The sequence below is a fragment of the Lathyrus oleraceus genome, chromosome 4 (genome assembly GCF_024323335.1).
Source record: "Lathyrus oleraceus cultivar Zhongwan6 chromosome 4, CAAS_Psat_ZW6_1.0, whole genome shotgun sequence".
NCBI classification, from domain to species: domain Eukaryota; kingdom Viridiplantae; phylum Streptophyta; class Magnoliopsida; order Fabales; family Fabaceae; genus Lathyrus; species Lathyrus oleraceus.
Genome location: NC_066582.1, coordinates 13,807,802 through 13,821,747, shown reverse-complemented (window position 1 = coordinate 13,821,747; position 13,946 = coordinate 13,807,802).

Genomic DNA, 13,946 nt, shown 5'->3' with positions numbered 1-13,946 from the left:
AAACATAGGTGCTCAGAAAGTGGCTCAAGTGCAACAGGCACCGAGTGAAGTGTGTGACATTTGCAATGGACCACACAATACGGTTCATTGTTTTGCAACACCGCAACAGATCGAAGATATAAAAATTTTAAAGCAGAACAATCCCTACTCCAACACATACAATCCGGGGTGGAAAAATCATCCCAATTTTGCATGGAAAGATCAAAGAGGGAACGTGCAACAGCAGGCACAGGGTCAATATCAAAATCAATATCAGCAGCAGCAACAACAGGTACCTAAGAAGGCAGATTGGGAGATCGCAATTGAAAAGATGGCAGCTCACAACATCCAATTCCAAGAGGAAACTCCAAATAATCAGAAGAACACTACATCATCCATAAAAAATCTTGAAATTCAGATGGGTCAAATCGCCCAACAGTTAGCCTCAAACTCCCATGCACCTGGCACGCTTCCTAGTGGGACAGTTGTTAATCCCCGTGATCAAAGTCACATTAAAGCTGTGGTCACCAGAAAAGGAAAAGCTAAGGAACCACAAGTTGAAGAACAAGTTGAAGAAGATGAATTGTTGGAAGTTGACTTGGAGATTAGAGAAGAGCCGAAACAAACTGAAGAAGTATTGGTCAAGCCGACAAGCCAGCAAGAGAAACAAAAACCAAAGATCATTCTTCCTTTTCCGACAAGAACAAAGAAGAAAGATCTCCATGAATTTTTTTTGATAAATTCTTAGAATTATTCAAGAAGCTCGAGATCAACATACCTTTTGCTGAAGCTCTGGAATAGATGTCGATCTATGCCAAATTCATGAAAGACATCATATCAAAGAAAAGGTCGATCGACAGCGAGCCAGTCATGCTAACTGAAACTTGTAGTGCTATTTTGCAGGGCCTAAAAATTCCGATGAAGAAAAAAGATAGAGGTGCAGTCACTATTCCTTGTACTATTGGAGATAGATCATTCAAAAAGGCACTGATCGATTTGGGAGCAAGTGTGAGTCTAATGCCCCTCTCAATTTACAAAAAACTTGAGTTAGGGGAGGTGCAGGATACTCGCATGACACTGCAGTTTGCGGATCATTCTATGAAGAGACCCTATGGTATAGCAACATATGTTCTGGTGAAGATTGATAAATTTGTATTCCCGGTGGATTTTGTGATACTTGAGATGCCGGATGATGAGGAGATTCCTCTCATATTGGGAAGACCTTTCCTGGAAACTGGAAGATGCATGATAGATATTGAGGAAGGAACCATGACCCTCAAAGTTTATGATGAAAAGCTCAAAATTGATGTGAGGGATACTATGAAATTCAAGGATGACGAAGGGGCGAGTAAAAGTATTGAAGTGTTAGATACAGTTTTTGCTCAATCTATACAGATTACAACACCCAAGCTTCCTTTGGAGAGAGTTTTGAGTTTATCTATTATTGAGGATACTGAAGGAATTGATGAGAAAGAATCTGAAGTGGTAGCGATGTTAAAGGAACAACCGCCTTGGGTTCGTTCCCGACCACAACGGTGGGAGGAGCTTCGACCTAAAACATCTTTAGAATCAAAACAGGATATAAAAAAGGGGATAGAGTTGAAACAACTACCAGAACATCTCAAATATGTCTTTCTTGACAATGAGGAAAAATGTCCAGCAATCATCAATTCAGGTTTGAGAGAGACCCAAGAAGAAGAGCTAATCAAAGTCCTAAAGAAATACAAGGGTGCTATTGGGTGGGCGATGGACGATTTGAAAGGAATCAGCCTGACGATGTGTATGCACAAGATTTTGATGGAGGATAATCAGAAATCGGTCGTTCAACCTCAAAGAAGACTGAATCCAGCTATGAAAGAAGTTGTTCGCAAGGAGGTTGTGAAACTTTTAGATGCGGGGTTAATTTACCCAATATCTGACAGTTCGTGGGTAAGCCCAGTTCATGTGGTACCAAAGAAGGAAGGGACAACTGTGATAAAAAATGAGAAAAATGAGTTGATCCCCACCCGTACTGTTACACGTTAGAGAGTTTGCATAGACTATAGAAGAATGAACACTGCTACAAGGAAGGATCATTTTCCTTTACCTTTTATCGATCAGATGTTGGAAAGATTGGCAGGTCATGATTTCTACTGTTTTCTGGATGGGTGGGTACTCAGGGTACAACCAAATTGCTGTGGCACCTGAGGATCAAGAAAAAACAGCGTTCACATGCCCGTATGAAATCTTTGCTTATAGAAGAATGCCATTTGGTTTATGCAACACACCTGCGACATTTCAGAGGTGCATGACATCCATATTTTCCGATATGCTTGAGAAGCATATGGAGGTGTTTATGGATGATTTTTCGGTTTTTGGATCTTCTTTCGAAAATTGTTTGTATAATCTTTCACTTGTGCTGGAAAGATGTCAACAAACCAATCTAATTTTGAATTGGGAAAAGTGTCACTTCATGGTGAGAGAAGGGATAGTACTAGGTCATAAAATTTCCCATCAAGGGATAGAAGTTGACAAGGCAAAAGTGGAAGTAATCGCCAATCTCCCTCATCCTGTGAATGAGAAAGGGACACAGAGTTTCTTGGGACACGCAGGATTCTATCGTAGGTTCATAAAAGATTTCTCCAAGATCGCAAAACCTTTGACTAGCCTGCTTGTGAAGGATACTTCGTTTCTGTTTGACAAAAAGTGCAACGAAGCCTTCGAGACTCTGAAAAATAAATTGGTGTCTGCTCCTATAGTGATCTCGCCTGACTGGTCTCTACCCTTTGAGATAATGTGCGATGCGAGCGATATAGCAGTAGGGGCAGTCTTGGGGCAAAGAAAAGACAAACGCCTCCACGTCATCTACTATGCTAGCCATGTGTTGAATCCAACCCAGATGAATTATGCAACCACAGAGAAGGAGTTACTGGCTGTGGTTTATACCTTTGACAAATTTCGGCAATACTTGTTGGGAACAAAGGTAATTGTTTATACTGACCATGTTGCGTTGAAATATCTTTTTTCTAAACAGGACTCGAAGCCAAGGCTGCTCAGATGGATCTTGCTGTTGTAAGAATTTGACCTTGAAATTCGAGACAAAAAGGGGTGTGAAAACACCGTTGCTGACCACCTATCTCGAATGTCTCCGATTGAAGAAACGGAAGAGAAACATCCCATAAAGGACGAGTTTATAGATGAAAGAATCCTCGCGGTGGTGGGTGTTCCTTGGTTTGCTGACTACGCAAACTACCTGGTGGGTGGTATAATTCCTGATGACTTTGATTATAACAAAAAGAAAAAGTTTCTTCATGATTGCAGGTTTTATTTGTGGGACGAACCATTCTTGTATAAGAAAGGGGTAGACGGACTTATTCGTCGATGTGTCCCTGAGGAAGAACAAAATGAAGTCTTAAAGGCATGTCATGACTCAGATTATGGGGGACACTTTAGTGGAGACAGGACAGCCGCAAAAGTCCTCCAATCAGGGTTGTACTGCCCCACGTTGTTTAAGGATGCCCAAGTGGTTGTGAAGGAATGTGACAGTTGCCAACAGATAGGAAATATTTCTAGGAGGAATCAGATGCCTCAAAAGGGCATGCTTGAAGTGGAATTATTTGATGTTTGGGGGATAGACTTTATGGGGCCATTTCCACCCTCATTTGGAAAAAATTATATTCTGGTGGCTGTGGACTATGTCTCCAAATGGGTGGAAGCCGTAGCCCTCCCTTCTAATGACGCGAGAGCAGTGGTAAACTTCCTTAAACAAAACATCTTCTCAAGGTTTGGTGTGCCTAGAGCACTTATCAGTGATGAAGGAACACATTTCTTGAATAAGCTCATGGAGAACTTATTGAAGAAATATAATGTGAAGCACAAGATTGCCACACCATATCATCCCCAAACGAGTGGGCAAGTTGAAGTGTCTAATCGGCAAATTAAAAAGATTTTGGAAAAGACAGTGAGTGCTTCACGAAAAGATTGGGCAATCAAATTGGATGACGCGTTATGGGCGTACCGAACCGCTTTCAAAACACCAATTGGCATGTCTCCGTATCAGCTGATTTATGGTAAGGCTTGTCATCTTCCTCTGGAATTAGAGCACAAAGCCTTTTGGGCATCCAAGTTCTTAAATTGTGATCTTGCAAAAGTCGGAGAATCCCGAATTCTTCAACTTCACGAGTTAGAAGAATTTCGTAATCAGGCATATGAGAATGCAAAGATGTACAAGGAGCAAACACGGAAGTGGCATGATCAGAGAATCATCAGGAAAGATTTTTGGGAAGGACAACTGGTATTGTTGTTCAATTCGAGGCTCAAGTTGTTTCCTGGGAAATTAAAGTCAAGATGGTCCGGGCCATTTGTCGTGCATAAGGTTTTTCCTCACGGAGCAATCGAGATTAAGAACCAAAACAATGGAGATATATTCAAGGTGAATGGCCAGAGGCTGAAGCCCTATTACAGAGGCCAACAACCTGGATTGGTTGACCATATGCGCCTTGCCTAATGAGGTGGGCAACCGTCGAGCCATGCGACGTTAAACGAAGCGCTTCGTAGGAGGCAACCCACGTGTTCGATTGTTAACTTATTTTGTTTTTGTTTCTTTCTTTTCTTTTCTGTATGGGTATGAAACGTTGTTGCAGGTAAGGAGTAGACTTGGAGAGTATAGTCATAATCACTTCTCAGCGAGAGGATGCCAGACCAAAGAAGCATTGCCGAATTCAGAAATTGAGGAAAACAGGGCATCCACACGGCCACCCGTGTGCTGACACACGACCGTGTAAATCTAAACAGTGGATTAACACGGGCGCCCGTGTGGTGACACACGGCCGTGTTAATCTAAACAGTGGATTAACATGGGAGCCCGTGTGCAGGAACACGGCCGTGTTGTTTGTAACGGGTAAATTTTTCAAATTTTGTGATTTTGGGTATTTTCAATATTGGGCCCCACTTGCTATTATATCTCTTCCCCACCATTCATTCTCACTTTTTCTGATTTTGGAAACCTCTCTCTCCCTCTTCCTCCATTGTTAACCTAGCCTCCATCAAATTAAGCTTCACTTTTCTCATAGCTCCACTCACTTTAACCTCATCTCACCTTCACAAAAATTGTTCCTCTCGCCGTCCTCTACACAGTGACGGTTGCAGTTTTCACTAACCTATTCTTTGGATTTTGAGAAATTTTTGTCAGGTACCATTATGCCCCCAAAGCGTGCAAGCAATGAGAAGGAGGTAGCCACGTCTTCTCGACCAAAGCAACGGGTTAGACGCTCTACAAACCCTCATGGCATTTTGTTTGACCAACCGGATCATCAAGAGAGGTATGTGATTCTAGCTAAACGTAAGCTTATTCTGACCCGATATATGTGTGATGCTACCCTGGATGAGTTAGGTTTGAAAGAAGAGGTGCACCACATGTTCCACAACATCGGTATGTTGGAATACATGCAATTCGAAGCACCGACCTTCGCTTGGATCACCCTTGAATTCTTGAGTACGGTTGAGTTCAAGATGAGGAGAAGGTGGACAGGTTCGGAGATGGAATTTTATGGGCAAATTACTTTCCGCTTGTTTGATGAAGATCATGAATTATCGGTTGAGGAACTTGGGAGTATTCTGAGACTCCCGGTATCTGGACCCGGAACCCCTCCGGACACTTTTTCTGCTATTGATTTCTGGCAAGCTATTACAGGTAAAACTGGATATAACCCTAGCTCGGGAAAAGCTTCTTGAATTCATAACCCGTGCTTCAGGTATGCACAAAAAGGGTTAGCATACACCTTGTTCGGACGGGGTGATAGTACTGGGGTTGCGGCTAAGAGAGAATTATTTTTTCTGTATTGCATGGCCCACAATGAGCGAATCAATGCAGCGGCTTTCGCCGCCAATCATCTGAAACAGGTTGGCCATGCAACTACTGGGGATATTTCTATAGGTGGTATGATCACGTAGATTGCGGGCCACTTTGGGTATGATCCACTCCTGATGGAAGAGACTGCAGTAATGGGCAAGACTAAGATTGACATGCACACGCTAGTCAATCAACAAATGATTGCCATCAGGCCGACTCATTACGCTCTGATGATTCACAATGTGGAAGTGCTCGCACTACCTGCACCTGGGTCCATTAGCATTGCCAATGCTGCCAACTGGTTGTACACAGGTTCAGCCCAAGCGGTAGGGGAAGACGCGTAGTTTGACCATGACCTTTCAGGTGAGGACATGGAAGAAGATGAGAGGCAAGCTACCCACGGTATGCCACCCCCACATGATTCGGGCCTACATGGTGAAGGCTCCTCTTTTATGTCTCAGGACCAGTGGGGTTGGATCCAGACGGAGATGGGAACTCTCCGCACCGAGCAGACCAGACAAGGTGCAGAATTAGACAGGCAGAGTGTGGAACTGTTCCGGCAAGGGACATTCATGGATGACATGCAGGCCATGATGTAACGTCTGATGTTGCATTTCCCGCACGATCCCCCGCCTCCTCCACAACAGTGATCACTGTAAGTCCCCTTCGTGTTTGAATTTAAACATTGAGGTCAATGTTTAGTTCAAGTGTGGGGGGGGGGGTTTCTCCTTTCATGTTTTTATTTTCTTTCAATTTGTTTTGTTTTTGTTATGTTATCATTATATTAGTATGTTTGTTTGTTTTGTTTGTTTTCTGTTCTTTTGGACCTACTGTGTGTACAGAGTGATGAGAAACGGTTGGACGAGCCCGGGATCAATGGTAGTGGATGAATGACACCCCTCAAACTTAGGCTGATAAGGCACCCCGGAAGTTGATGCAACCTTGAGAAAAGAAGTCGGACACAATTTGGGGACACCGGACCAAGAGAGCGGTATGGAAAGACCAAGTCAGAAAAGAACCACATAACACGAGGAGATTTCAGAGCTTGCAAGCTAACCAACATGGTGAGATCACAAAAAGCCAAACACGAAATATCAACATGAGAGTTCAGCCAGGTATGACTTTATCACTCTGATTTTGCGTATGTTCTGTTGACACGTCACAGCATGACAACACACACTGAGGCAAGTTGTTTGTTTAGCCAGGGCCATTCTAACCATCCCTATCTGTATGTTTCCCTTCGTAAACCCCGTTGAGCCTTAGCCATTTTATTCATCGTAAACCCCATGTTAACTTTTAAGCATTATTTATCATAAACCCCCTGTTCAGTTTTAATCATTCATTTTTTTTCATAACTCGGTATGATTGTGTGAATTGCAAAATGTGCAAGAAAACTAAGTTTGGGGTGGAAATCTTGAAAGAGAAGCAAGTGCATAATAAGAGATCATACAAAAAGAAAAATAGTATGTATTTTCTTTAAAAGAAAAAAAAAGAGAAAAAAAAGAGAAAAGAAAAACAAAAGAGAAAAATGCACTTGCCGAGACTTAAGACTCTAACACATATGAAATGCTCGGAAAATTCGAGTAGGAAAAGAGTCAAAAGAGTGAAATTAACCCCCAGAGTATACGTGATGCACGAGAAGAAAGAGAAAGAAAAATCACACAACATGACTACCGAGTTCAAAACCCTTTGTTATCCAATTTTTTTTGTTTATCCCACCGTACCCAAGCCCCGTTACAACCTAAAAAGACCTCAAAAAGTGTGTGGAATCTGCTGTGGTAGTGACATTAGAATGTATTCAAAGTTAAGAGTTTGGTATTGCATACTGTGCTGTGAGTGTACACACCTAACCCTGAGAGATATTGTGAGTGTGTGAAAAGCTTGCAGGTGAAGAGGTTTCTGATGTGGAAATATGGTAAACTGCCTGAATCGAAGAGACCTGAAACTCGATTGGAAAGGAAGAACATAAATGGTGAAAGACTAGGTTGCATTGTGGAAAATGAATTCGGGGGTGACCTTTGTTTGGACTCAATACATCACTTGAGGACAAGCAATGAGACAAGTTTGGGGTTGTGATCAGTCACCATTTCCATTGAATTCCCGCCGTTAATCCGACATATTGTCATCACTTTGGTAAGATTTATGTTTGTTTTTAGTTGCTTTGGAGTCATTTATCATGTTTTGTTGGTTTGGTATCGCATTGCATTCGATTACAAGTTTATGTCAAAAAGATCTCGTTTATGCTTCGTTTGGTAGTGTCATTGTTACAGGCCATTGCACAGGTTTAAAAGCAAGAATGGTGAAGTTATGGACACTCTGAAAGGCAAAAATATGAAGAAACAGTAGGTCAACACGGGCACCCGTGTGCCACAACACTGCCCGTGTTGTTGATCAGGCAGAGCAAAAGAGGAGAAGAAAAACAGAGATCAACACAGGCACCCGTGTGTCACCACACGGCCGTGTTGATTAAAACAGTGCATTAACACGGGCACCCGTGTGGAGGAACACGGCCCGTGTTGTTGCCTATGTAGCTTGTGCTGAAAATAACTAATTATGGAGAACAACACGGCCACCCGTGTGGTGACACACGGCCGTGTTGATTGGACGCAGCTTGGAAAACCTAATTTTTGCTTTGTGAATCGATTCTGCTCATTAAGGGTAGTTTAGACCTTTTGCTTGGAAGAGATTCATCTGAAGCTATAAGAAGGCTTGGAAGAGAAAGAAGAAGGACCTTTTGACAGACGAAAGAAAACATTGCATTTCAATGAAAATAAAAAACACTTAATTCTTATTAAACACTTTTCAATAAATATGGAAACGGAACATGGTGGATACCGCGAACTCCAAAGGATAATATTCGAGATTGATATCTCGCCCATCCTAGTTCTCGCCATCATTCAAAACTTTCCACGCGACTTCTTCAAACATTTTCTCAATCAAACCTCAAAACATCTAAAGATATAGAACCATTTTGAAAATAAGATGGAAAATGAACGTGATGGATACCACGAGCTCTAGAGACTAGGATTCGAGATGGATATCTCACCCATCCAATTCTCACCATTACTCAAAATACATTCAACCAATCAAACTCTTTTATTTCCGTAGTGAGATAGATCCTCAAAGCCTTTTCACAAATGAAAGGTATTTTGTCTCTAGACGATGGAAAAACAATATTCCGTCCACTTGAATGTGTGAGTAAGCTAGTGACATTTCTCGCGAATCTTGATTTGTAAATACATTCGGCCGTGATGAACGTTCCATTCTCCACTTGTTTTGGGTAGTAAGCAATGTTTTTTCATCGATTGACACAAAATATTTTTTGCTAAAATCGACCAACAAAGAAATTCTACCCAGAACTATGTAGCCTTGAGTTCTCCATCGCACCCGAAATACGTAGGAGAGAGATTCAAAGTCTCATCAGGAACCCTAATAAAAATAAACTTTTGTGTCTTTTTCTTTTCCCTATTTAACTCGAGAAACCTAACATTTCTAAGCTAACACTAACACACACAACTAACCAAACGGTTCCCATTGAGGGGTTCTAATACCTTCCCCTTGCATAATCGACTCCTGAATCCTGATTTTTTTTATGACGACCAATATCATTATTGTTCTTTATTGGGTTCTATCAATATTTCCCTTTTCCTTTTTAGGAATAAATAAATTTAGGTGGTGACTTTGTTCAGTCCATCTCGCGAGCATGCGATTGTGCTTCATAGGCGTCATGTTCTTATTTTTCATGATACGACACTATGTGCTTCATATGCAGATACTTGAACTTGTTTCAGATCCTTCTATTTATTCTGAAGCTTCTGATATTTTTCCAGAATTTTAGATGAACAAGATTCTAATTAAGAACGAGATAGATTAGGAAATACCTATTTAGAGGCTGACTCAGATTCTTATTCTGATTCTGACTATGATTTATCATTCGATGCTTCTGTGCATGCCATCAGTGCCACATTAGTTTGCTCTTCCTGAGAGTCATCTTCTAAGGATTTAGAGTCATCCCAAGTAGCCATCGGACCTTTCTTCTTCCATCTGAAGTCTTTCTTATTTGGTTTGTCTTTTCTCAGCTTGGGACATTAATTTTTGTAGTGACATGGCTCCTTGCGCTTAAATCGAGTAACGTCTTTTCCAGCACCTGACTTCTTCAATCTAGATGTAGACTCAACGAGACCATATATCCTTATTGATCCTCTGACTTACTTTGTCTTTTCTTCCAGAGTTGGTTAGCTCTTATGGAAATAAGAGACAACTCATCTTCTTCTTCAGCTTGAAAAGCTTTAGTCTTTTCAGACTTTCCCATAGATTTTAGAGCCAAAAAATTAACTTTTCTTTTAGGATAATCCTCTTCAAGCTCTATCTCGTGACTTCTCAAAGAACTTACAAGTTCTTCAAGAGTGGTGTTGTTCAGATCTTTAAATAGCTTTAGTGTAGTTATCATAGGCCTCCATCTCTTGGATAATATTCTGATAATTTTATTAACATGATCTATAGTAAAGTAACCTTTTACCAGAACCTTCAGTCCTACAACTAGAGTTTGAAACCTTGAGAGCAATGTCTCAACTGTTTAATCATACTCCATTTTGAAGGCTTCATATTTTTGTATCAAGACAAAAGTCTTGGTTTCTTTCACTTGAGTATTTCCTTCATGAGTCATCCTTAATGAATCAAATATAGACCTAAATGTGTCTCTATTTGTGATCTTCTCATACTCAGAGTATGATATAGCATTCAACATAATGGTTATAGCTTTATGATGATTCTTGTAATCTTTATTTTGTTCACCAGCCATCATTTTTCTTTCTAACTTGTTAACACTTCCATCAACAGGATGAATGTAGCCATAAACTACCATATCCCATAGATTCAGATCATGACCAAGAAAAAATCTTTTTCTTCTATCTTACTAATAGTAAAAAAAATCCATAAAAAACTAAATACTTTGCACTATAGTGATCACTTTCATTGTTAACAACGAGTGCAAGTGACAGAGGGACTCCTGCTATTGTGTTTCATAAATCTAGATCTGTATCTGACACGGTGAAGTGTTTGATAAACAATTGATACCCGAATTGGAGCTCTGATGCCATTTGAAGGTAACTGAAACACAAGAAAAGTGGTGTGTGTGTGTGTGGGGGGGGGGGGGATTGAATTGGGTTCCTAAAATGAAAATCTTTTGCTGCCCAAGACAATAAGGAGATAACTTAGAATAAAAAATCATGAAAACAAATATTTTTATCATGGTTTAAATGTTGGCTAAGCTACCTCAAGTCCGGCCGCCAAGGTGATTTCGTCTTATCACAAGGATTTAATCCACTATAACAAAAACTGATTACAACCAAAAAGACTAACCGTTAATATCTTCTTGAGTAATTCTGACTATACCATAGTCACTCAAGAAAATACAACTCAAAAGTTGAGATACAAAGCGTGTTACAAGATGCTTCTAAGAAAGCAGATTACACAAATGAATTACAAAGAATTTCACACAAAAAAAGTTTATATGAAAGTGTATGAACACAAGTTCCTTGTGTGTTTGTCTTTCTTTCTCTCAAATATTTCACAGTATGTAATATTCACATAGTAGATATTCTCTTAGGGTTGCCACTATTCCATTCTTCAAAGACTCCTTTATATAGGCAATAAAAAGATCCATCGAACGATAAAAATGGAATACGCAAATGCAATTGTATCTTTACATAACAGTCTGTGAAAATGGGAGACACAATGGTACAATAGTACAATCCTTTTCCCACAAAATTTGTGCAGTGGAAAAAATATTGATCTTGTACTGTGTACTATTTTTCTACGTAAATTTTTATGATCTTATCTTCAATTATTCAAGGGATTCTGATAGAGAGTTGGTGAATCATGCATATAAGAAGAATCATAGTTTGTATGAGAGAGTCTTCAGAACCTTGGTCTTCGGAGTCTTGATCCAGTTCATCAGAACCTAATCTTCAGAGTCTGGTTAGATAGTTCATCAGAGTTGTTGAGCACAAGACTTCAGAGCTTGACAACGTCTGAGGCTTCTCTTGTCAGAGTCATAAAGCTTTAGATGAGAAATCTTCAGAAGCATTGAGTAGAGTAGTCCAGAGCTTGATTATAATTGTAGAACACACATCTCTGAGTCAGAGTGCACTAGGTTCAGAGTCTGATGACATCACACGTCATTTCTTCAGAGTCAGAACTTGTATCTAGTATCTACATACTTAACAAGACCATTAGGATACAAAATTATTCTTTATGAATCTATGTATTGTTATTATTAAAACATAAGGCCAGATGCATAAACAAATCTTGTTCTTACAAATAATACCGTGTAACACAAGAGAAAAAAGGAACAGCGATAATAGATCACCTTATTGCATTCTAATGGATGACATAATATGAATATCCCCAACGTACAACCTTATTTCCTTATAATAAGTAAACTTAACCCACAAAGAAATAGATGGATATATCACACTCACCTCATGCAGTAGGGATGATCGGTCTACCATGTTGAAAGGATTCAAGATGTCTACCATGGGCATAACTAATGGGCCATCTCCATGCCACATGCTCAACATCCAAGTAGCATTGTGCAAAATGGATTGAATTCATTAAAATATTGTGGCACATCTTCACTATCAACGTTGAACCATTGTCCAATTTTTTGAAGCATTATTTCAAGCAATAAAGTATCTAATCATTGTTTAATGGCGATACACAAGCAAATAAATTCATAACGAGTGCCTATATCACATCACTAGTATCAAGTTAAAGAGTGTATGAGAGTGTCGATCAAGACAAGTGCATTTTATTGGAAGATCCTCATGACGAGCAAAGGAAGATGTTACAATAATAATTTTGTTCGTTTTGTAATTTAACTATATAATTTTTTTTATTTACTAACGTTACTTATGTAGCAAGTTAGGTCATAGAGCATCGTAATTGGTACGATAGTTTCTTCATTTCTGTAATCTTCTTATAATATGCCTGATTTATTGTAATTAATTTCATGTTTGTTATGTTGTGTATGTATGATGTTTTATCTTCTATGTGTGATAATTTGATTGCATAATATGTTGCATATATCTCTCATTGCATCATGAGCATAACATATTTTTTTTTCATCTACATCAAAATTTTCATCCGCATTAAAAAATTTCATCTCCATAAAAAAATTCTTCTACAATAAAAATTTATATGCACCAAATTATTATTTTTTCAATTGGCCTCATAATTTGTCTATTGATCGGGTCTTGTGACTTTGAAAGTTGAGGATATGGGCTAGAACGATCTGAAGGTGTTTCAATAGATCTCTCATATTAAAAAGAAGAATTGATATGATTGAATGTATAACATGGTATTTACTTGTTATCAGTTGGTTAAATGACTTTGAGATATATGAAACAATATAATGTTATTATGTTAACATGTTTATATAATCATCAAGTTAGAATTTAAATTGACTTTATCTAACAAAGACTGTGTTGATAAATTATTAAGGTTTATGTGCAGGTTTAAATGGCAACCTAGCCACATAAATTAAAGACTTTAGATTAATGAAGAAAAAAGAAACATCTCATTGAAGACCTATAATTACAAGGTCATCATAAAGGAAGATGAAAATAGTTCCAATAAAGATCCTTCACAAGAAGAAGAAATTAACGTGTTCGTTAATCGGTCAACAAATATATAAGAAGATACAAAGCAATATACTTTGAGTGGGATAAGTCATATGTCAATGACATGATGCACAATTATGTATTAAGAAAATAATTAGAAAGTACATTTTCACAAATCCAGAAAATCTTGAGTGTTCTTCTTTCACACACCCTCTCTCAAGTCAAACTTGTAGACAAATGTGTTGATTGAGTTAGACCTATTAAGGAGTTGTGTGAGTTTCTTCAAGATTTCCAATCATCTTGAATCTTGAACCAAGAAACCCCAATGTTGTGGTACTTAAATCTAAATATTGAGTATCAGTGATAGATACAAGGTACATTAGGGAATCTAATATTTTTTGTGTGTATTAGATTGAAGATTCAATATTGTGGTTATGGTTTTTTGGAGATTAACTTCCAACAAGAAAATATTACTTAAAACTAAATATTGAGTGTTGTTTTACACCACATATGAA